Source organism: Loxodonta africana, chromosome 17 (assembly GCF_030014295.1).
Source record: "Loxodonta africana isolate mLoxAfr1 chromosome 17, mLoxAfr1.hap2, whole genome shotgun sequence".
Lineage (NCBI taxonomy): Eukaryota > Metazoa > Chordata > Mammalia > Proboscidea > Elephantidae > Loxodonta > Loxodonta africana.
Genome location: NC_087358.1, coordinates 64,947,094 through 64,971,703, shown reverse-complemented (window position 1 = coordinate 64,971,703; position 24,610 = coordinate 64,947,094). Strand labels below are relative to the sequence as shown.

Below are 24,610 nucleotides of genomic sequence, written 5' to 3'. Positions count from 1 at the left end.
TGATAATTGCAACTACTTTACATGAAATTACTGAGACCTAGAAAAACCTTAAAATCCAGAGCCATATTAACTTTCCGAACACATTAATTCTCCCCGTCCTTACAAACGTGAGCTAACCTGCCATGTTCCAAAAGCAATTCAAAATACCGCGTCCCCTTTCCCAGGGCACGACGTTCGCTGGTGCTCCCGCTGCCCTGTAAATGAACCACTGGGTGGAAGGAATTCAGGGGACGGAAAAACACGCGGGGGAGCAAGGGCGCAAACGCCCAGATGCCAGCATGGGCTTAGATCTTGATGACATTATCATAGGTATCAATCACACCACCAACAATGACCAAACCTGCCTGACCGAAGGAGCGGCGAGCCGGGAGCAGTCCCGGATCCTGGCGCCCCACTGAGCCCTGCCTGCACAGGAACCGGAGAACCCCGAGCAGCCCCTGAGCACACCCAGCGGCACCAAGCTCTCCGAGACCGCCACCCCAACGACCACTTCCAGCCCGCGAGTCGAGGCCGCCCAGAGCAGCAAAGCCGCCGGCATGCGCCGGCTCCAGGATTCTGGCGCTAGGGAGGGAAGGGGGGCGGGCCGGAGGAGGGTGAAGCGCGGCACTTACCCGGCGCGACGGCCTTCCACCTCCTCCCGAGGGCCAGCAGCCGGGACAAGCCTGCGGCCGCGTAGGAGGTGGAGAAAAGGCCTTGGAGCGGCGGGGCGGCCGGGAGCCGGCACGGAGCCCCGCCCCAAGCCCCGCCCCGCGAGGCTCTGATCTCCGCCTCGGCGCTCATTGGCAGCCACCAGCACCGCCGCCCAGGCCCCGCCCCCCGAAGCTCCGCCCCTGGCAGCCGGCGTCGGAGCCGGAGGTGGAAGCGTTGGCCCTCCGGCTTCACGCAAGAGAAGGGTGGGAGCTTCCGGGGACTCTGTGACGCCTCCTACAGCCTCTGGTCTCCGCTGTAGCGTGACAGAGAAACTTCGGGAAGGCAACGAGAGCTCAGGGCCTAAACCGGAAAGGGTCATGGAAAAGGAGGTTTCTCCCTGCAGATTTTCTGTGTGACGTGAACCCCCACCGTCTTGAAGGAAGAAGGCCTGCGCCAGTTTTTATAGCTTTTTAGTTAGAAAATTTACAAACTGACCGAAAAGTTCAAAAGGGTAGTATTATGGAAACTATACCCTTTGGCCAGATTCACGGAATACTAACACTTTGCAGCGTTTGCCTTATCTCTTTATATATAGGTTTCTCTTCTCTGAACCATTTCAAAGTTAACAAAACACACGGCGAACACTCCTAAAAACCTCAACCATTATCACATGCAAGAAATTTAATGTTTCCATCATACTTAATATCTACTCTCCGCACTTAAATTTTCTTCGTCCCAAAATGTCTCACACACACATTTTTTTTTTCAATTTAGATATACTGAAGAGTCTCCTCTGGTGGCGCAGTGGTTAAAGCGCTTGGCTACCAACTGAAAGGTCTGGGTTTTAACCCACTAGCTGCACCGCAGGAGAAAGACGTGGCCGTCTGCTTTGATAAGGATTTACAGCCTTGGGAACACTATAAAATATAAAATACAGGCCAGTTCTGTTCTGTTTCACAGGGTTGCTAGGAGTCCGAATCCACTAGAGGGCGGTGTATTTGGTTCTGGGAAGATTCACCCACTGCATTTGCGTTTGGTTTTGTCTCTGTAGAAGCCCCTTCAGTGTAGAACACAACTCTCACTTCCCCCCGCCGCCAAGTATTCCAGACTTTGACATACTGTATTTGAAAAGTTCGGGCCAAGCGTCTTGTAGAATGCACCATGTTCTTGGGTTTATCAAACATGTTTTCTCGTGTTTAAATTTAGGTTAAACTTTTTGGTAAAAAAAAAAAAAAGTGACGTGATGTCTTACACTTCCTGGTTCACATTGGTAGACACAGTGTGGGTTTCCCCTACTACGACTGATGCCAAATTTGATCACTTGGTCAAGGGGTCTGCAACAGATAATTAATCTCTGCAGGGACAGGCTGAAACCAGGTGAATATTTTGCCCCACCCCCAGCCCCACCCCAAGCTATCTTTCACTGATGAACACTTAACACAGCGATTATGAAATGGTGATTTCTAATTTATCATTCCTTCTACGTTTATTAGCTAGCATTCTCGTATAAAGAAAAGTAACCACCGTCTTTCCCTTCCTTTTGTATTTTTCTTTTCTCCTTTTTCCCCTCTCCCTCACCCTTCCCCTTCTCCTCCCTCCTCAACCCCTCCTCTCTCTTTTCAAGTATCAGTATGGACTCCTGGATTCTTTTTATAGTCAATTATTATAATCTAATACCGTTATTATTTTTGGTGCCCAAATTGCCCATATTTAGCCAGTGAAGTCCCCTCAACTGGCTCACCTGTCCTTTCACACCTGTTGCCATTGCTGTGGAGTTGATTCCGTCTCATGGTGACCCTAGGTGTTATAGAGTAGAACTGAGCTCCATAGGGTTTTTTTGGATGTAATGTTTACAGAAGCAGATCACCAGGCCTTTCTTTCACAGTGCCACTAGATGGGTTCAGACTACCAACCTTTAGGTTAGTTGGAGAGTGCAAACCATTTGTGCCACCCAAGGACCTGTATCCTTTCACATCTCTCATCAACCTTTGAGTACTTCCTTGTTTTCTGATACAAGACCTACTAGCTCTCTTTGTATTTTCTCTCTGTCCTAGGCAGAAAAAATCTAGTTACTTTTTAGTAGAAAATAGGGGCAAGAAATTAGATCTGAGCACTTGGTATGCTCATTTCTCCTGGTTTTCATTTCTTCTAGGACCTTCAGTGGACAAAGTATATGTGTAAGTGACCAGGATACCCTTTGCCAAAATGTTTGTTTAAATCATGAGTCCATACTGATAGCTTCAGTTCAAAATCCAACACTACAAAATTTCTCTTTCCGTATTTGTATCTTCTTTCTCCATCAGTGAACATCCTGGTTCCCATCAGCATCACCATATATATTCATTTATTCTGTACTACAATATACACAAAATAGTTTCAGACTTACACACCAGTACTACCACCAGCAACACACTTTCTAGGCAAAGTTCAAGATGTCTTTGCAGTTCTTTTTGTCGTTTATGCTTTTATCTTTTTTTTTAATCCTTCTAAATAGTGTGTCAGAGTAACCATTCAGAGTTACTGAATTAATTTGCTTTTCGAGATGGTTATGTTATCAATTTGATACACTTGTTTGGCTAGTTATCTTTATTTGCATCAATTTTAGGGTTTACTTTCTCATCCTTTTTTATGTATTTTCATTTTTTGAGTGTATAAAACACTCACATGGTTCCAAACCAATTCTCGTAAAAGTTATAGTGGGAGAAATCTCACTCCCATTGCTGTTCCCTCTACTTCGTTCCCACTCACCCACTGTAAGTAACCATTGTCGTTAGTTTCCAGTTTATTCTTACATTTTGCCCTCCCCCATTATATGTATTAGTTATTACTGTCACATAACAAAGTCCCCAAAACTTAAGAGCTTATCCAGCGTGTATTATCTCACCGTGTCTGTGCATCAGAAATCCAGGAGCAGCCTAGCTGTGTGCCTCTGGCTCTGGGTTTCTCACAAGACTGCAATTAAGATGTCAGTTGGGGCTGCAGTCAACTCAGATTTTGACTGGGGGAGGAGCTGCTTCAAGCTCAGTTCACAAAGTGACTGGCCAGCCTTATTAGAGCTTCTTTGAAGCACACTCACACGGCTGTTGGCAGGCCCCAGGTCCTTGCTGGCTATTAGTCAGAGATATCAGTCTCTTGCCTCATGGGCCTCTCCATGGGCATGCTCACAACATGGCAGCTGCCTTCTCCCAGAGAGAAAGAGAGGGGAAGTTTCCAAGGTGGAAGCCATGGTCTTTCTGTAATCTAATCTAGTAGCGACAACCCAGTACTTCTGCTGTATTCTATTTGCCCAAAGCAAATCAGTAAGTCCAGCTCACACTCAGGGGGTGGGGATGATACAAGACCAGGAGGTGCGGATGCTTAGGGGCCATTTTAGAGGCTGCCCACCACAATATACTTTTTTTTCTTGCTCCTTTCTTACATTATAAAAGCCAGGGCACGTTATTGTACCTTGTTTTTTTCACTTAACAATATATAATATACCCCGGAAATCACTCTTTATCAGTTCACTGACACCTTCCTCATTCCTTATTACTTAAGCATAGCTCTACACAGCATGGACGGACCTCACATTATTCAGTCATCTTCCTGTGGTGCTATGTGCAGAATTCTAAGATGGCCGCCCAAGAGTTCTGGCTCCTAATATACACACACCTTCTCCCAGTTATTCAAACATTAATCTCGGTACTGCTGTGAAAGCATTAAGGTCCAAAATCAGTTGACCTTATGATAGGGAGATTACCCGGATGGGCCTGACCTAATTATGGGTACTTTAAAACCACAGAGTTTCCTCTAGCTGATCTCAGAAAGGGAAGTCAGAGATTCAAAACCAAAGAGGGATTTGACATGCCACTGCTGGCTTGAAGGTGGAGGGGGCCATGTGGCAAGGAATGTAGGTGGCCTCTGGGAGCTGAGAGTGACTCCCAGCTGACAGTCAACAAGGAAACAGGAACATCAGTCCTACAACTACAAGGAACCAAATTCTGCTAACAACAAGAATGAGCGAGAACTAAGCCTAGCTAATTAATACCTTAACTTCAGCCTTGTGATACCCTGAGCAGAAAACCCAGACTTCTGACTACAGAGCTGTTAGCTAATAAATGGATGTTATTTTAAGCTGCTCAGTTTGTGGTTGTTTGAGGCAATAGAAAACTAATATATGTGGAATATGGGTTGCTTGCAAAATTTCACTATGACAAATAATGCTGCAGATGAATAAACTCATGCATTTGTTGTTTTGTATCGGTGGAGGTGCATTTTCAGGGTAAAGTCCAAGATGTGGGATTGCTGGGTCAATGGGTGAAAGCTTATGCGTAAAGCTTGCATCTACTGTATGCTAGGTGCTACTTCAGGAATCTTTACATTCATTAGTTCATTCAAGCCAGTGTTATGTCCATTTTATAAATAAGGTAATGTGCCAGAACCAGGGCCATCTCCCTCTCATTCCCTCCTCCTGTCTCCAGCTCAAGCCCCAGGTTAGGCTTACTCAATCCCTTTTCTGCTCTCCACCTGGAACTCTAGGTGAGTCCGTGGATTCCTGCCAATACACTGTTTTGAAATAAATGCCGTTTAGACTGGTATGAACTATCACCTGACTCTTGGCCATAAAAACCAATCCCCAGCCTGTGAGGAAGTAACTGGAATGCTCCCTTCTAGGGCAAGGAAATAAAGACACGACTTTTCCTACCTGTCACGGATTAAATTGTGTCCCCCAGAAATATGTGTCAACTTGGCTGGGCCATGATTTCCAGTATTGTGTGGTTGTTCTCCATTTTATGATACGTTGTAAATCCTAGTCTCTATGCCTGTGGTTATTGTCCCATTTGGGACTGAACTGTCACTATGTTAGCGAGGCAGAATTAGGTAATGAGGAATAGGATGGGATGCAATACCATTACTCAGGTCACAGCCCTGATCGATGTAAGCAGGGTTTTCCTGGGGTGTGGCCTGCACCTTTTATCTTACAAGAGATAAAAGGAGAGAGAAGTGAGCAGAAAGGGGGGAACCTATTGCCACTAAGAAAGAAGAGCCAGGAGTGGAGCACATCCCTGTGCTGAGAACCTTCTAGACCCAGGGGAAGATTGATGGGGACCCTCCTCCACAGCAGACAGATAGAGAAAGCCTTCACCTAGAGCTGGCACCATGATTTCAGACTTCTACCTCCTAAACTATGAAAGAATAATTTTCTGTTTGTTAAAGCCATCTACTTGTGGTGCTTTTTTTTACAGTAGCACTAGATGACTAAGACACTACCCCACCCTAACCTCATCAAGACGTTTCCGGACTCATGACTATGTGGCACCTGTACACAGAGGTACTGGATTCCTCTTTTTCCTATAGATCCTTTAAATGTCAAAACTCCACCATTACTCTAAGCGCCACTGGCCTGTGCTGATACACACATAATATTTAGTAATACACAGAGATTTTCAGTCTCTCAAGTATGAGGATCCTTTATCACCACCACCACCTAAATCTTAAAAAAAAATTGAAGTCTCTATAAAATAGATGGTAGTACTTTCACTGTAATGGGGCAGTGGTGGTTCTGTGGTAAAATCCTCATGCTTCTTACAGGACAGCCGGGTTTAATTCCTGGCCAATGCATGTCACGCGCAGCCACCGCCCGTCTGTCAGTGGAGGCTTGTGTGTTGCTATGATGCTGAACAGTTTTCCGTGGAGCTTCCAGACTAAGACAGGCTAGGAAGAAAGGCCTGGCAATCTACTTCTGAAAATCAGCCAGTGAAAACCCTGTGGATCATGATGGTTCAATCTGCAACCATGAAACCAAAAGAACTGGATGGTGCCTGGCTACCATTGCCATTATGTTTTGATCAAGGACTCAATAGATGAGTTCTGATCAACAGGGGGTTAGGGGGAAATGTGGAGTAGAATTCAAAATTTCTTATAGAATCCAGACTAACTGGACCCACTGAGGCTGGAGGAACTCCTGAATCTGTTGCCCTGGGAAAGTTTTTGAACCTCGAACTGAAACTACTCCCTGAAGTCTTTTCAAACTAAACAATAGTTTAGCTGAATTAGTAAAGAATGTTTGCCTTGAGCGTTGCACTCTTTCAAAGAATTATCTATATCAGATCAAACTGATAATAAACCCATTGCTGTCAAGTCACATAGCAACCCCATAGAACAGAGTAGAACTGCCCCATAGGGGTTCCAAGGAGCACCTGGGGAATTCGAACTGCTGACCTTTTGGTTAGTGATCGTGGCTCTTAACCACTACGTCATCAGGGCCTAAGTCAGTAGTGGTGAAACAACATAAGGCGAGATAACCAGAATGGTGACAATGTGAAGAATATAACCAATGCCATTGAACTGTACATGTACAAACAGTTGAATGGGTATATGATCTGCAGTGTATATTTTAATCAAAAATAAATATTTTTAAAAAACCACAAGTATAAATTGCACATTTCAGATTGAAATCATAAGGTAATCTGTCCAATTCCCGAAAGAGCGTACTTTCTGTTTTTACTATTACAGATGCTTCACATAAATAGCAAACACGTGTAGATTGTCTTAAAATTAACGGTTAGTACTAAAATTCCTAGTACTAGGAGTTTGATTTAGCTCATCGTTTCTCTGTTTAATCCTAAATCTTTCCGGGATTATATAATCACGTACCCAACGAAGGACAGATTTGCTTGCTCTGGCCAGCTGAGGATTTAGATGATGAAAAAAAAAAAAAAAGGACATTGATAAGATTGTTTAATGTTGAAGACAAAAGATTTGAAACTGGGACTCAGGACCCAGGAGCTACACTGCTATCTGTCCCTTCTTTATAGAGGACATTATAGAGACCAAGACAAGGACCTCACGTCTAAGCCTTTCAGCAGGAGTTTAGTTCCTCCACTTTCATCCTTGAACATTTCCCTCAGTTGCACCCTTGCCCAGTTAACTTGTGTCCTGTTTTAACTTCTTTAGACTCATCTGCGTAGGTGGAGTCCTGCAGCTCCCCAGCTGGGTTCTGCGAATGCCTTTACCACTTGGCTATATTCTGCATGCCTTTCATACTTTTCTCTCCGGCTCTTGGCTATAACTAGATGACATTTTTTTTTAAATTGTGGTTTAGGTGAAGGTTTACAGCTCAAGTTAACTTCTCAGACAAAAATTTACACACGTATTGTTTTGTAACATTAGTTGCAATCCCCACAATGTCACAGCATGTTCCCTCTTTCTTTCCCCACACCCCCCCACCCCCTTGCTTCCCTGTGTCCATTCAACAGTTCCTGTCCCTTCCTGCCTTCTCATCCTGCTTTTGGACAGGAGTTGCCCATTTGGTCTCATACATCTGATTGAACTAAGAAGCACATTCCTCACGTGTATTATTTTTTGTTTTATACTCATGTCTAATCTTTGCTTGAAGAGTGGGCTTCAGGAATGGTTTCAATTCTGGGTTAACAGTGCATCTGAGGGTCTAGTTTCAGGGGTTCCTCCAGTTTCTGTCAGATTATTAAGTCTGGTCTTTTTACATGAATTTGAATTCTGTTCTAAATTTTTCTCCTGCTCTGTCCAGGATTTTCTGTTGTGTTCCCTGTCACGGCGGTCATTGGTGGTAGCTAGGCACCATCTAGTTCTTCTGGTCTCAGGCTGGTGGAGTCTCTGGTTCATGTGGTCCTTTAGTCCTTTGCGCTAATAGTTTCCTTGTATCTTCGGTTATCTTCGTTTTCCTTTGCCCCAACTGGGATGGGACCAATTGACATATTTTAGATGCCCACTTCCAAGCTTTTAAGACTCCAGACTCCACTCACCAAAGTGGGATGTAGAACATTTTCTTAATAAACTTTGTTATGCCCATTGACCTGAATATCCCCTGAAACTATGGTTCTCAGGCTCCAGCCCCAGCTACTCTGTTCGTCTAAGTGTTTGGATGTGTCCAGGAAACTTCTTAGCTTTTGCTTTGGTCCAGTTGTGTTGACTTCCTCTGTGCTGTTTGTCCTTCCCTTCACCTGAAGTTGATCCTTGTTTACTATCTACTTAATGATTTTCCCTCTGCCCCCCCCCCACCCTCATAACCATCCAATAATGCTTTTTTCTGTGTTTAAACCTTTTCATGAGCTCTTACAATAGTGGTCTCATACAATATTTGTCCTTTTGTGACTGACTAATTTCACTCAGCATAATGCCTTCCAGATGCTTACTCCTTGTGAGATGACTCGTGAACTCATCATTGTTCTTTATGGTTGCATAGTATCCCATTGTGTCTATGTACTATAATTTGTTTATCCATCCATCTGTCAATGGGCATTTAGATTGTTTCCATACTTTTCCTATTGTGAATAATGGCTGCAATGAACATGGGTGTGCATATGTCTAGTTGTGTGACAGCTCTTATTTCTCTCGGGTATATTCCTAGGAGTGGGACTGCTGGATCATATGGTATTTCCATTTTCAGCTTTTAAAGGAAGTGTCAAATCGTTTTCCAAAGTGGTTGTACCATTTTACATTCCCACCAGCAGTACATAAAAGTTCCAATCTCTCCACAACCTCTCCAGCATTTGTTATTTTGTGTTTTTTGGATTAGTGCTAGCCTTGTTAGGGTGAGATTATATCTCATTGTAGTTTTGATTTGCATTTCTCTAATGGCTAATGAGTGTGAGCATTTCCAACCTGAGGAAATGTGAGATACCTATCTGTTAGCCCCTGAATGTCTTCTTTGGTGAAGTGTCTGTTCATATCCTTTGTCCATTCTTCAATTGGGGTATTTGTATTTCTGTTGTTGAGGTGTTGCAGTATCTTGTAGATTTTATACATTAGGCCCTTATCAGATATGTCGTAGCCAAAAATTTTTTTCCCAGTCTGTAGGTTCACTTTTTACTCTTTTGGTGAAATCTTTCAATGAGCACAGTGTTTGATTTTTAGGAGCTCCCAGTTATCTAGTTTCTCCTCTGATGTTGTGCACTGTTAATTATGATTTATATACTATTTATGCCATGTGTTAGGGCTCCTAGCGTTGTTCATATTTTTTCTTCCATGATCTTTACCGTTTTAGATTTTATATTTAGATCTTTGATCCATTTTGAGCTAGTTTTTGTATATGATGTAGATATGGGTCCTGTTTAATTTTTTTCACAGGTGGATATCCGGTTATGCCAGCACCATTTGTTAAACAGACTGTCTTTTCCCCATTTAATGGACTTTGAGTCTTTGTCAAATATCAGCTGCTCATAGGTGGATGAATTTATGTCTGGGTTCTCAACTCTATTTCATTGGTCTATGTGTATGTTGTTATACCAGTGCAAGTCTGTTATTGTACCAGTACAAAGCTGTTTTGACTACCGTGGTGGTGTAATAGGTTCTAAAATCAAGTAGTGTGAGGCTTCCCACTTTGTTCTTCTTCTTCCGTTATGCTTTACTTATCCAGGGCCTCTTCCATTCCATATAAAGTTGGTGATTTGTTTCTCCATCTCGTTAAAAAATGCTGTTGGAATTTGGATCGGGATCGCATTGTATCTATAGATCACTTTGAGTTGAATTGACATTTTCACAATGTTGAGTCTTCCTATCTATGAGCATGGTATGTTTTTCCACTTACATAGATCTCTTTTGGTTTCTTGCAGTAGTGTTTTGTAGTTTTTCTTGCATAGGTCTTTTGTATCTCTGGTTAGATTTATTCCTAAGTATTTTATCTTCTTGGGAAGGGGGTATTGTAAATGGTATTGATTTGGCGATTTCCTTTTCAAAGTTCTTTTTGTTAGAGTAGAAGAATCCAGCAGATTTTTGTATGTTTATCTTGTATCCTGATTCTTTGCTGAAATCTATTATCTCCAGTAGTTTTCTTGTGGATTCTTTGAGGTTTTCTGTGTATAAGATTATATCATCAGCAAACAGGGATACTTTTGCTTTTTCCTTGCCAATTTGGATGCTGTTTATTTCTTTTTCTTGCCTTATTTTTCTGGATAGCACCTCCAGCACAATGTTGAATAAGTGTGGTTATAGAAGACAGCCTTGTCTGGTTTCCATTCTCAGGGTGAATGCTTTCTGTCTCTCTCTATTTAGAATGATGTTGGCTGTTGGCTTTGTATAAATGCCCTTTATTATGTCAAGGAATTTTCCTTCTATTCCTATTTTCCTGAGAGTTTTTATCATGAATGGACCTCGAACTTTGTCAAATGCCTTTTCTGCATTAATTGATAAGATCGTGTGGTTCTTATCTTTTATTTTATTTATGTGATGGATTACATTGATTATTTTCCTAATGTTGAACCATCGTTGCATACCTGGTATGAATTCCACTTGGTCATGATGAATTATTTTTGATATGTTGTTAAATTATATTGGCTAGAATTCTGTTGAGGATTTTTGCATCTATGTTCATAAGGGACGTTAGTCTGTAATTGTCTTTTTTTGTGGTGTCTTTACCTGGCTTTGGTATCAGAGTTGTGCTGGCTTCATAGAATGAATTCAGGAGTATTCCTTCCTTTTCTATGCTCTGAAATACCTTTAGTAGTACTGGTGTTAACTCTTCTCTGAAAGCTTGGTAGAATTCTACACTGAGGCCGTCCAGGCCAGAGATTTTGTTGTTGTTGAGAGTTTTCTTTAATTACCTCCTCAATCTCTTCTTTTGTTACCAGTTTATTTAATTTTTCTAACTTGGTTTGTGTTAGATTAGGTAGGTAGTGTGTTTCTAGAAATTTGTCCATTTCCTCTAGGTTTTCAAATTTATTATCGTACAGTTTTTCATAGTATTCTGTTATGATACTTTTTGTTTCATTTGGGTTTTTTGTTTCCTCTCCTGTTTTTCTTGTATTAGTTTGGCCAATGGTTTGTCGATTTTGTTGATCTTTTCAAAGAACCAACTTTTGGTCTTGTTGACTCATTCAGTTGTTTTTCTATTCCTATTTCATATATTTCTGCTGTAATCTTTATTATTTCCTTTTTTCTGGTGCCTGAGGGCTTCTTTTGCTGCTTTCTTTTTGTTTAGGTTGTAGGGTTAATATTTTGATTTTGACCCTTTCTTCTTTTCGGATTTGTACATTTATTGCTATAAATTGACCTCTAAGCACTGCCTTTGCTGTGTCCCAAAGGTTCTGGTAAGATTTGTTTTCATTCTCATTCATTTATATGAGTTTCTTTATTCTGTCCTTGATTTCTTCTAAAAGCCAGTAGTTTTTAAGCAAGGTGTTGTTCAGTTTCCATGTATTTGATTTTTCTTTTCCTTGACATTTCTGTTATTGATTTCTACTTTTATGGCATTATGGTCAGAAAAGATGCTTTGTAATATTTCATTGTTTTGGATTCTGTCAAGGCTTGCTTTGTGGCCTAAAATGTGTTCTATTCTGAAAAATGCTCAGTGTGCATTGGAAAAGAAAGTATACTTGACTGCTGTTGGGTGGAGTGTTCTGTATATGTCTATGAGGTCAAGTTGATTGATTGTGGCATTTGATCTTCCATATCTTTATTGAGTTTCCTTCTAGACATTCTGTCCTTCATGGAGAGTGGTGTGTTGAAGTCTACTACTATTGTGGAGCTCTCTATCTCTTTTTTCAATGCAGTTAGAGTTTGTTTTATGTATTTTGGAGCCCTGTCATTGGGAGTATATATATTTATTATGGTTATTGACCCTGGGGTATTGACCCTTTAGTCATTTTATAGTGTCCTTCCTCATCCTTTATGGTGGATTTTGCTTTAAATTCTATTTTGTCAGAGATTAATATTGCCACTCCTACTCTTTTTGGTCATTGTTTGCTTGATGTATTTTTTTTTCCATCCTTTCAGTTTTAGTTTACTCGTGTCTTTGAGTCTATAGTGTGTCTCTTGTAGGCAGCATATAGGCAGATCATGTTTTTTAATCCATTCGGCCACTCTTTATCTTTTTATTGTTGCATTTAGCCCATCTACATTCAGTGTAATTATAGATAGGTATGAGTTTAGTGCTGTCATTTTGATGTATTGTGTGTGTGTGTGTGTGATGTTGACAGTTTCTTTGTTCCACTTAATTTTCTACGCTGAATTGTTTTTATGTATTTTCTTTTCATCTTTTTCGTTATTGATGATTTTGTGTTTGCTGAGTCTTTATGTTTTTCTTCTTTTTTATTTTGATGGGTATATTTGTTAGCTTCCTTTGTGGTTACCTTAAAATTGACCGTTATTTTTTAAGTTTAAGTGATCTTTTATTTTTTGATATAGCCTTAACTTCCTCTCCATATGGAAGTTCTATGACTATGCTGTTTATTTCCTCTTTTTTGTTTTGATGCTGTCATTGTTTACATATTGACGTCTCTGGTTCCCTATTTTCACTCTTTTCATTTTGACTTGTTTTGCAGCTTCCCTATCTCGTTAATAACTGGTTGATCTGTCCTATGTTCTAGTCTTGGATTGTTGTCTAATATTGTTAATTCTCTAATTGGAGAACTCCCTTTAATATTTTTGTAATTTTAGTTTTGTTTTTACAAATTCACTTAACTTCTGTTTATCTGGAAATGGCCTAATTTTACCATGGTATTTGAGAGATGGTTTTGCTGGATATATAATTCTGGGCTGGCAATTTTTTTCCTTCAAGGCTTTATATATGTCATCCCATTGCCTTCTTGCCTGTGTGGTTTCTGCTGAGTAGTCAGAGCTTAGTCTTATTGGTTCTCCTTTGTAGGTGACTTTTCGTTTATCACTAGCCACTCTCAGGGTTCTGTCTTTGTCTATGGTTTTGGCAAGCTTGATTATGATATGTCTTGGTGACTTTCTTTTGGGATATAGCCTGTATGGGGTATGTTGAGCTTCTTGGATAGATACCTTCTCGTCTTTCATATCCGGGAAGTTTTTGCCAGCAAATCTTCAACAATTCTCTGTGTTTTCTGCTAAGTTACCCTGCCTCCCATTCTGGTACTCCAATCACTCATAGGTTTTTCTTCTTGATAATGTCCCACATAATTCTTACAATATCTTCACTTTTTCTAAATTCTTTTTTTCCTGATTTTTCCTCAAATAAATTGGTGTCAAGGAATTTATCTTCACTCGCACTAACTTTGACTTTCTTTACCTCAGTTCTGCACCTATAACCTTCCATTGAGTTGTCTAATTCTGAAAGTTTATTGTTACTAGAGCACATATTGGGGGTTATTGAAGCTGATCCTTGGGTACCTGGTGCTGCTGGCTGGAGGGACTGGGAAGCATCACTTATTCTCAGACCCCTGTTGTGGGTGGCTAGATGAGGTGGGTGGTGCTGCCAGCCCTCAGCTCCTAGTGTGGGTGGGTGAGGCCCCTGATTAAGGCACAGGGTGGTGTCAGCTGTCACAAATCTGCAGCTCCCCATTGGCTTCTGCAGTTGAAAATGAGCCTCAGGTGTATGCCCTGCCATTTTATGTTAAGGCAGCATGCAGTGTTGAATAGGCCTGCGTAGGTCTAGGCAGGGTAAAGGATGCTGCAAGTCTGTAGACCTGTTATGCCAGTGCCTAGACAAAGGGGCAGGGCCTCCCAACCTGCCCTGAGTTCCATGCTTAAGGGACATGGCAGTTGTTGAATACTGCTGGGCTGGTGTAGGAGCAGAGCTGGGTGGGGAATGGGAGAGAGGAAGGAAGCACTTCTCTGCTGTGAAACTCTGGCTGCGGGGCGGGGGTTAATTTTGCCCCTTTGTGGTAGGTTAGATGCTTACACTTAACTTTCACATGTCTGGCGTTGATTCCACCAGGCTTTGGAGGTGTGTGCAGACTTGCTGCCACCAGGCCTCTTCCGACATGGTAAAACACGTTCCTAATGCTACTGCTTACCTCAGCCAATGTGTGCCAGCCGATCCAGCCAGTGGGGTGCCAGCAACCTCACAGCTAGCACTTCTCCGCTGCTTTTGAATTGTCTCTCCTTCCTCCTGCTGCTCAGTCCAACTCTTCAGCTTTGTCTTTGATGATCAGGACTCCTAAATTTTCATATATAATCGATTCGCTTGTTTTTTTCAGGCCTTTGTTGTAAGAGGCACAACAGGAAGCATCTGACTATTCTGCCATCTTGGTCCCACCTACTGGGTGACATTTTAATGATAGGTTTAATAGCAGTAAGTCTGTTGTATTTGGCTATAAAATAGTGGTTTATCTTTTAGATCCAACCAGACAACTCAACTCATTGCCATTGAGTCAATTCTGACTCATAGCAACACTGTAGGACAAAGTAGAACTGCTCCATAGTTTCCAAGGAGTGGCTGGTGGATTTGAACTGCCAATATTTTGGTTAGCAGCTGTAGCTCATTGTAGCTCTTAACCACTGTGCCACCAGGGCTCCCTTTTAGATACAGTGTATACATATGATAGCTCATTCATTCATTCATTTATTCATTCATTCTTTCTAGTACTGAGCACCAACTTGGAATACTACAATTCATGATACAGTTGCTACAAATGATACAGTTTCTTATCATTTATTACATTAATACCAAATAGCATGTATTCAGCTTTCTTCAATGATATTTTCATGTAAATAACTGAACATTTTGCCTTTTATCCAGATGGGTTTGTCATCATCTTGATAAATTGTCCTGCTGAAATTACAGAGATTTGTGTTAAAATTCATCAAACCTCAAATCATTATAATTAACATTTATTGAGCATTTTTTAATACCATGCAGAGCACTGAGTACTGAGACTACAAACAACATCTGCTTTTAGAGGACTTTTGGTGCAGCTATGGACACACCCTCATCAGACCCACCTCTACCTTCACTTCCCGTCTAATGAGCAGATCTTTCACAGGTCATCATTATACCCATTCCCTTATAAATACCCTCAACTCATTTTCTCCATCTCCCTCCACTATACTCACTTTGAAACCCCCCTAACCTGGGCTAAATCCAGGTACCTTTTTGGGGGCCTGAATCTGTACACCTAAAAGCACACGCACATTCACACGCACACAGAGGGGCTTCACTTTAATTCATGGTTACAAGTCTCAAATGGTTTGTACCTAACACTTCCTGCAAGTTCTACTATACTTCCTTGGTATGTTTGCTTTCCAACTCTCTGAGATGACTATTTGATTGCTTCTCTTATTGTAAAAATTTCCTATCTCCTTATTCTCAGCTCGTGATGCAATTCACATTGTCTTGAGATAATAGAAGGAGTTGAGCATGAATTTCCTCGTCTCGGCACTGCTAACTCTGTAAACCTAGCTGCCTCTGTCCCCATTGTCTCTGCCTTCAGTCCTTCCTCGGGGGAGAGGTGTCCCTGCTCCTGCACAGGCCGTTACACTTGAGCTCTAGATCTCCTGTCACTTCCCCAAGGGCTTCACTTCTGCAATTGTCTCGTTTCCCTCTTTAATCTCTTCCCCACTTTCTCCTTCATTCCTATCAATGCACAAGTATGTTTTAATATATTCTACCTTAAAAATGAAAACCAAACTCCTCTGCTGACTTCATACTCCCCTTTAGCTACTATCTCTTTTCTGCTCCCCTTCACAACAAACTTTCTCCAAAAAATGGCTACACTTGGCTCCCTTCACTTTCTCTTTCCATTGTCTCTTTAACCCACTCCAATCTGGCTTCTTCTTCACAACTCCACAGAAACTTCTCCTTTAAAAGTCAGCTACTACCTTTGATTGGCCAAACCAATGGTCACTCCTCTGCTCATTGAACTTTCAGTGGCATTTGGCCCGGTAGACGACTCATGTCCAATCAAATGTGAATCACTTCTGTTTAAACACAGGGGATTGAATGCAGGAGCTTATCAGCACCCTCTCCTAAAGCCTCCCTGTAGTGACAGTAAACGGATTTAAAAAACCAACAGCAGCAACAAAAACAACAAAACAAATGCATTAATCCAAAAGAAAAAGAGAATGCTAAAGGAGAGCAACAAAATTTTGGAAGCTGGAGAACAAATGAAAAGTTTAGATTCAACTCATGGCAACCACATGTTTGTAGAGTAGAACTGCTCCATAGACCTCTCTTCCAAGATACCTCTGGGTGGAGTTGAACCATCAGCCTTTCACCTAATAGTCAAGCACTTAACCACTTGCACCACCCAGGGACTCAAACAGAAACTTTAACTGACTAAGCAGAATGGAGAAAGCTGATAATGGTGGAAGCCAAAGAGAAAAAGTTTCACTCAAGGAACTGGGAATCATAAAAAAAAAAAAAAAAATTTTTTTTTTTTTTTTTTGGAATCATAGTCACTTCAAACTTCTCAACAGCTACATGGGAAGCTAGAAGACAATGAAGCAATGTCTTAAATTTGAGGGAAAATTATTGCCAAATTGTAAAATCAAGCTAGCAACGAGAGAATAAACAAAGCTAAAACATGCAAAATCTTAAGGAATTGACCTCTCATGCATGTGCCCTCAGGAAAGCTAGTGGAGGATGTACATCTCAAAAACTAAGGAATAAACTAAGAAAAGGAAAGCTCAGGGGTCCACAACATAGGATATCCAACACAGGAGGGTGGGAAAAGGAATTCCCAGGGTAACAGTGAAAAGAAATCTCAGGAAAACAGCTGTGTAATAGCCCAAAACTAACAAGTCCAGATTGGAGGAAGAGAACAAAGAGGTTCTGGAAATATACTGCCAAGAAAGAAAAAAAAAAAAAAAAAAGATGGAACTGATAGATTACCTGACGTTTGTGAAATCACTGATGAAAGACTTTATACTGCTAAAGGAGAGCTTTGGTGTGCATTAAAATTAGGTACCCAACCAACAAGAAAAGGAAAGTACAGATCAATATCCCTTATGAACACAGATGCAGGATTCTTCAAGAAAATACTAGCAGACTGAGTTCAGCCACATATTAAAAAGATTATAAACCATGACCGAATGGAATCAGTCTAGGAATGCAAGAGTGGTTCAATCTAAGAAAATCAATCAAAGTAATATGCCATATCAATAGAATGAAGAATAAAAAAAACCACACGATCATCTTAATAGACGCATAAAAGGCATTTGACAAAGACAACAAACTTCTATGATAAAAATACTCAGCAAACTAGGAATAAAAGGGAAATTCCTCAATATGATAAATGGCATTTATTAAAAGCCCACAGCTAACATTATACCCAGTAGTGAAAGAGTAAAAGCTTTTCCAAAATCAAGAACTAAACAAGGATGCCCACTTTTGCCACTTCTATTCAACATAATACTGAAAGTCCCAGCCAGAGCAATTAGGCCACAAAAAGAAATGAAGGGCATCCAAATTGGAAAGGAAGAAGTAAAACTATCTCTACTCACAGATGATGTAATCTTATATCTAGAAAAATTACTACTCAGAAAACAAAGCCAAATTTTAAAAAATGAGGACAGTTGTTAACTACAGGGAAAACTGGAAGTTATTTAAGGAAGAAAATATTATCATAGTATACTAGATGGCTCAGCCATGAATAACATTTACAAGCTCAGAGGAATGAAAATACCACGGATCAAGTTAACTAAAAATTAAAATGTAATTATACTCAGAGGCTAGTGAAGAAGTCTTGTCTGTGTGAGTATAAGGGTGTGCGAGGTAAGTGTGGGAAGACATAAAACAGCATGTCTTTGTCTTCAGTAGAAGGAAGTCTACAGATACAAAATCAAGAAATGGAAGAAACAGCAGATAAAACAGCTATTTTAGAATTATGGAGGTAAATACCAGAAGAAACAGCTAAAGGAGTTGAAAGCAATTGCCTCTGGGAATCAGGGATCAGTAAGCGGAAGGGTGAAGAACCCTATAGAAAAATTTGACTTTTAAAGCCATGAACATGTGTAATTTGATTTAAAAAATTAAGATTAAAAAAATGTTAGAAATGTACTCCTAGTTTTCTTCTATCCTCATTGGCCAACTCTTTTTGTTCTCCTTCATTGGCTCCTTCTCTCAGTTGTTGTTTTGTGCTGTCCAGTCAATTCCGACTCACGGTGACCCCACGTGACAAAGTAGAACTGCCCCCATAGAGCTTTCTTGGCCGTAATCTTTACGAGAGCAGATAATCAGATCTTTTCTGGGGAGCTGCTGGATGAGTTTAGATCCCAACTTTTGGTTAGAGCCAAGTGCTTAATCACTGCACCATCAGGAGTTCTTTCTTTCTCTCTATCAGATCTCTAAAATTAGAAGGCTTCAGAACTCTGTCCTGAGCTATTTCCCTTCTCTAACCGTCTCATCTCCCTAAAGGTCTCATCTAGTCCTATGACTCTAAATATCGGCTGATGATTACAAATTTCTATTTCTACTCCTGTTTCCTTCACTACACTAGACTTACATACCCAACTCCATCTTTCACTCCTCCTGTTTGATGTAAATAGCCATTCGTGATGGTTAAGGTTGTGTGTTAACTTGGCTGGGCCAAGATTCTCAGTGGTTTGGCAGTGATGATGTAGTTTGGTAGCTATGTAATAAAGTAATCACCTCCACGATGAGATCTGTTATGAGCAACCAATCAGTTGAAAAGGAGTTTTATTGGGGGCGTGGCCTGCATTCAATATAGGTGGACTTTTGGGCAAGGCTGGTTGGCTCTTGCTTGCTCTGGATCCTGCAGCTGGCTCCAGTTTATCTGACCTCCGGTTCTTGGGACTTGAGCTAGCAGCTTACTTGGCTACCTTGGGATTCGTCAGGCTTCAGGGCCTGTGAGCCAGCAGGCAATCTTGGGTTCACCAGCCCCTGCAGCTACGTGAATCAGGAGAAGCCTTGGGGTCTTGTCTGCTGATTTTGGGATTCATTGATCTTCACAGCCTGTGAACAAGAGCCCTGCTCTCCGATTTACTGATTTTGGGTTCGCCAGCCCCTGCAGCTACAAGAATCAGGAGAAGCCTCTATCCTGATCCATGGACTTGGGATGTTCCAGCCCCTACAAATATGTGAGTCATTTTCTTGACATAAATCTCTCTATATACATATTTATACACTTTACTGGTTTTGCTTCTCTAGAGAACCCAGCCTAAGACAGTCACCATCATCTACTCTAGCTCAAACCCAAAACTCAGAAGTCATTTTTTATTTTTCCATTCTTTTTTCTTTTTTTGTGCTTTAGGTGAAAGTTTACAGAGCAAATTAGTTTGTCATTAAGCAGTTAATACAAAAATTGTTTCGTGACATTGGTTGCCAACCCTGTGATGTGTCAACACCCTCCCTTCTCTGCCGCGGGTTCTCTGTTTCAATTTGTCCAGTTTTCCTGTTCCTTTCTGCCTTCTTGTCTTTGCTTTTGGGCTGTGTATCCATTAGCCTCCTATGCATGAATTGAACTACAAAGCACGTTCCTCACATGTGATTGTTGGCCCTATAGACCTGTATAATCCTTAGCTGAAGGGTGAACCTAAGGAGTGACTTCAATACTGAGTTAAAAGGGTGTCCGGGGGCCATACTCTCGAGGCTTCTCCACTCTCTATTAGACCAGCAATCCTTGTCTTTTGTGTATGTGTGTGTGAATTTGAATTTTGTTCTACATATTTCTCCCACTTTTTCAGCTCCTTCTAGTTTTTTCCATTCTTTAAGCCCTGTGGTCTCTATATTTAAATGCGTCTCAAATCTGGTCATTTCTCTCATTAACACTGCCACCAAACTAGTCCAAGACACCAGAACCTCTCTTCTAGACTCCCACAATAACTAGCCTCCCTGTTTCCACTCTTGCTAAGTGTATTAGTTTCCTAAGGCTGCTGTAACAAAGTACCACAAATTGGTTGGTTTAAAATAACAGAAATTTATTGTCTCACAGTTCTGGAGGATACATGTCCAAAATCAAGGTATCAGCAAGGCCACGCTCTCTCTGAAGGCTCTATGGGAAGATTCTTCCTTGTCTCTTCCAGCTTCTAGTGGTTCTGGACATTCCTTGGCTTGTAGATGCATCACTCCAATCTCTGCCTTTGTCGTCACATGGCCATCTTTCCTCTGTGTGCCTCTCTGTCTCTTCTCCTCTTTTGATAAGTACATGTCTTTGAATTAGGATCTACTCTACTCCAGTATGACCTCATGTTAACTAATTACATCTTTGAATGCCCTGTTTCCAAACAAGTTTACTGTCTCAGTTATCTAATGCTGCTATAAAAGAAATACCACAAGTGGGTGGCTTTAACAAACAGAAATTTATTTTCTCACAGTTTAGAAGTCCAAATTCAGGGCACCGGCTCTAGGGAAAAGATTTCTGTCTCTCAGCTCTGGAGGAAGGTCCCTGTCTTTTCTGAGCTTCTGCTCCTGGGCAATCTTGGCCTCTCTCTTCCCCCATCTCTGCTTCTCTCTCTTGCTTGTTTGATCTCTTTCATATTTCAAAACAGGTTGACTCTCTACACACTCTACGGTAATCCTGTCTCATTAACGTAACAAACACAGCCCATTCCCAAATGGGATTATAACCACAGGCATAGGGGTTAGGGTTTAAAACACATATTTTGGGGGGACACGATTCAATCCATAACAGTCACATTCACAGATACTAGGGATTAGGACTTCAACATATCTCTTTGGGGTGAAAATTCAACCCACAATACCAACCTCACCTTGTACCACTCTACCTTTCTTATGCTCAAGCCAGTGGCATTAGCTAGGAAGACAGCAGCAGAAAGCAGTGCTTCCTACGAGTACATTCTCTTCCAGACCTTTGACCCTTGTAGAAGGTTCACCAAGACTGAGGCCTCTTTTTATGAATCCTTCCACAATGGGAATCTGTGACCATGCTCAGGTCTCAGCCACATTGGCCACCTTTTTCCTCCTACCAACGTGTCAACCACTTTCCTGCTCAGGGTCTTCACATTTACTAATTACTCCCTTTGCTCAGAATTTTCTTCCTTCTTTCTTCTCACAGCTGCTTCTCCTCATCTGACAGGTCTCAGATCAAATGTCACTTCATGAGAAGTGCCTTTCGTGACCACCCTTTTTGAAGTAGCATCCCTTCTAGTTATTCTCCACCACCTTACGTGTTCATTTCCTGAAGAGTTCCTATTCATCTGTCTCCCTGTATATTAGTCAGGATTGGCTATCTATTGTAAGAGACAACTCCAAAATCTCAGTGGTCTCACAGGGTGAAGTTTATTGCTCCCTCTCACCCATACCAATCAGGATAGTTGTTGTTAGCTGCTATTGAGTCAATTCTGACTCATGGTGGCCCCATGTTTATCTGAGTAGAACTACTCCATAGAATTTTTAAGGCTGTGACCTTTCAGAAGCAGATCACCAGGCCTGTCTTCTGAAGTGCCTCTGAGTGGGTTCGGATGGCCAACCTTTTGGCTAGTAGCTGAGTACTTAGCTGTTCACACCATCCAAGTGGGGCTTTATCATTCAGACACCCAGGTCCCTTCCTTCTTGTAATACATCCATCTTCATACATGGCCTCCAAAGTCTCCATTGAAAGGAAGAGCTAGAACATGGAGAAGGCACACTTGCTCTTTATTGCCTCTGCTCACAATCCATTGGCAAGAACTAGTCATAAGGCCTCATCTAAATTCAAGGATGCTGGGAAATACGATTTCACTGTATGTCCAGGGAGAGAAAACAGACTTTCTCTTTCCATCCCACCACAGGGTGGAATATAGAGGAGGCATGTTCCACGTTCCATGAGGGCAGGCATACAATCATAACTAGTCTCCCAAGTCCTCTCTTGCTTCCCCATCCATCCTCCACAGAGCAGTCGGAGTGATCTGTATAATGTCTTCTTGCTGCTTAAAAGTCCCCAATAGTTTTCCATCATACTTAGCACAAAATCTCAAATCCTTAACATGGCCTAGGAGGCCTACATGGTCTGGCCTCTCTTCTCTTTCCCCTTCTTCACATTCTGAACTCTGGCTATGGCTTTCTTTTAGTTCCTCAGATGTGCCAAGTTCTTCTTCACCTCAGAGGTCTTACACAAGTTGTTCCCTCTGCTAGAAATACTGCCTCTCCTGCTCCCTCTTTCCTCAGCCTGACATTTACTTCGCGCTTTTGTCTTGGGTAAAATGTTGCTTTCTTCAAAAGGGCCCCTGTGGTAAGCAGAATAATGACACCCCCCCCCCACCACCAAAATGGCTATATTCTAATCTCTAGGATCTCTGAATGTGTTCCATCACATGGCAAAAGGAAATTAAGATTGAAGATGGGATTAAGGTTATTAATCAGCAGAATTTAAAATGCAGGGTTTTCTTGAATTAGCTGACTGGGGCCTGTAAAAACCTACTGCATTGAGTTGATTCTGATTCATAGTGACCCATATGACAGAGTAGAACTGCCCCATAGGATTTCCAAGGCTGTAAATCTTTACAGAAGCAGACTACCACATCTTCACCTATGGAGCCGGCTTTTCATTTAGTAGCCAAGTGCTTAAACCACTGCACCACTGGGGCTCCTTTGAGTGCGTCCAAGGTTCCTTAAAAGTGGAAGAAGGGGACAGGAGAGTCGGAGAAGAGATGTGACTATAAAGTCAGGTGAAGTGATTTGACGTGAAAGAGACTCAACCAGCCATTGCTAGCTTTGAAGATGGAAGGAGACCACCACCCAAGGAATATGGGCAGCCTCTAACCAGTTGCCTTGAAGTCGATTCTGACTCATAACAACCCCATGTGTGTCAGAGTAGAGCTGTGCTCCATGAAGTTTTCAATGGCTGTGACCTTTCAGAAGAAGATCAACAGGCCTTTCTTCCAAGATGCCTCTGAGTGAATTTGAACCTCCAACCTTTTGGTTCGTGCATAAGCGCTTAACCGTTTACACCATGCAGGGACTCCTGGGCAGCCTTTTGAAGCTGGAAAAGAGAAGGAAAGAGATTCCCCCTAGAGTCTTTAGAAAGGAAAGCAGCTCTGCTTACGTCTTAATTTTAGCCCAGTGAATCCAGTGAGACCTGTGTCAGACTTCTGACCTCCAGACTGTAAGTTAATACATTTATGTTGTTTTAAGCCAAAGCTTGAGATAATTTGTTATAGCAGCAAGAGGAAACTAATACACCTTACCTGACTCACTGACTCGCTCATCACCCCGCCATGTGAGTTGCATCCACATCTTATTCTTTCTTACAACAAGCCCTCTGTTCTTCTTCCCTTGTGGGCATGGATCACAAGCGGGTTCATGCCTGAGCCTTCTGGGGCATGCTTCTGTGAACCTGACTGTCTTAGTCATCTAGTGCTACTATAACAGAAATACCACGTGTGGATGGCTTTAACAAAGAGAAATTTATTTTCTCACAGTAAAGTAGGCTAAAAGTCCAAATTCAGGCTGTCAGCTCCAGGGAAAGGCTTTCTCTCTCTGTTGGCTTTCTCTCTCTGTCGGCCTTCTCATCAGTCTTGCCCCAGAGTAGGAGCTTCTCTGTGCAGGGACCCAAGTCCAAAGGATGCACTCTGCTGCTCCTGGCACTGCTTTCTTGATGGTTTGAGTTCCCCCGTCTCTCTGCTTGCTTCTCTCTTTTATATCTCATGAGACTGCGTCAAGACACAATCCACTCTTGTAGGCTGAGTCCTGCCTCACTAACACAATTGCCGCCCATTATTCCCTCATTAACATCATAGAGGCAGGATTTACAACATATAGGAAAATCACACAATACTGGGATTTATGGCCTAGCCCAATTGATACACATATTTTTGGGGGGGGGACATAATTCAATCCATGACACTGACCTTGGCTTTCCCCCATCTCACTGTAAATACTCAGGAACGTGGCTCCTCTGACCCCAGTTATTTGCAGCTGGTGAGTGGGCATGCACAACAGTCAGGCAAGGGGGAACTGACAAAGTATTAAGCCCTCTGTGAAAACAGTTGAAAGAGCTTCTCATAAGTGGCTGAATCCTCTCTCTCCATAGCAAGAGACTCTGGCATCCTAGCAATGAGAAATTTTAAGAAAATGACTTATCCTCTTTGTAATTCTCAGTTTCCTTAATAGAAAAATTAATCATCATACTATCTTCAGAGGATTTTGTAAGAATTAAAGAAAATAAATGCAATAATTCACAGTGCCCAGCATGTAATAAATGTTACTATTGTCTTTACTGGAGCCCTTGTAATGCAGTGGTTAAGAGCTCAGCTGCTAACCAAAAGGTTTGCAGTTCAAATCCAACAGGTGCTCCTTGGAAACTCTATGAGGCAGCTCTACTCTGTCCTATAGGGTCACTATCAGTTGGAATCGACTGAATGGCAACAGGTTTGGTTTTTT

The 24,610-nt window shown here is 41.7% G+C and overlaps 1 protein-coding gene across 6 annotated transcripts in view; it reads right to left on the bottom strand.

Moving 5' to 3' along the window:
• The window catches only part of SLC25A30 (solute carrier family 25 member 30), a 67,183-nt gene extending 66,449 nt beyond the window's left edge, over positions 1 to 734 (bottom strand). For 5 of the 6 annotated variants that reach the window (XM_023551281.2, XM_064270104.1, XM_064270103.1 and 2 more), the window contains exon 1: positions 612 to 734. The gene's annotated coding sequence lies outside the window, so the exon portion shown is untranslated. The remainder of the gene's footprint in view (positions 1 to 611) is intronic. The other variant, XM_064270102.1, reaches the window with a different exon arrangement.
• Positions 735 to 24,610: the final 23,876 nt, after the last annotated feature.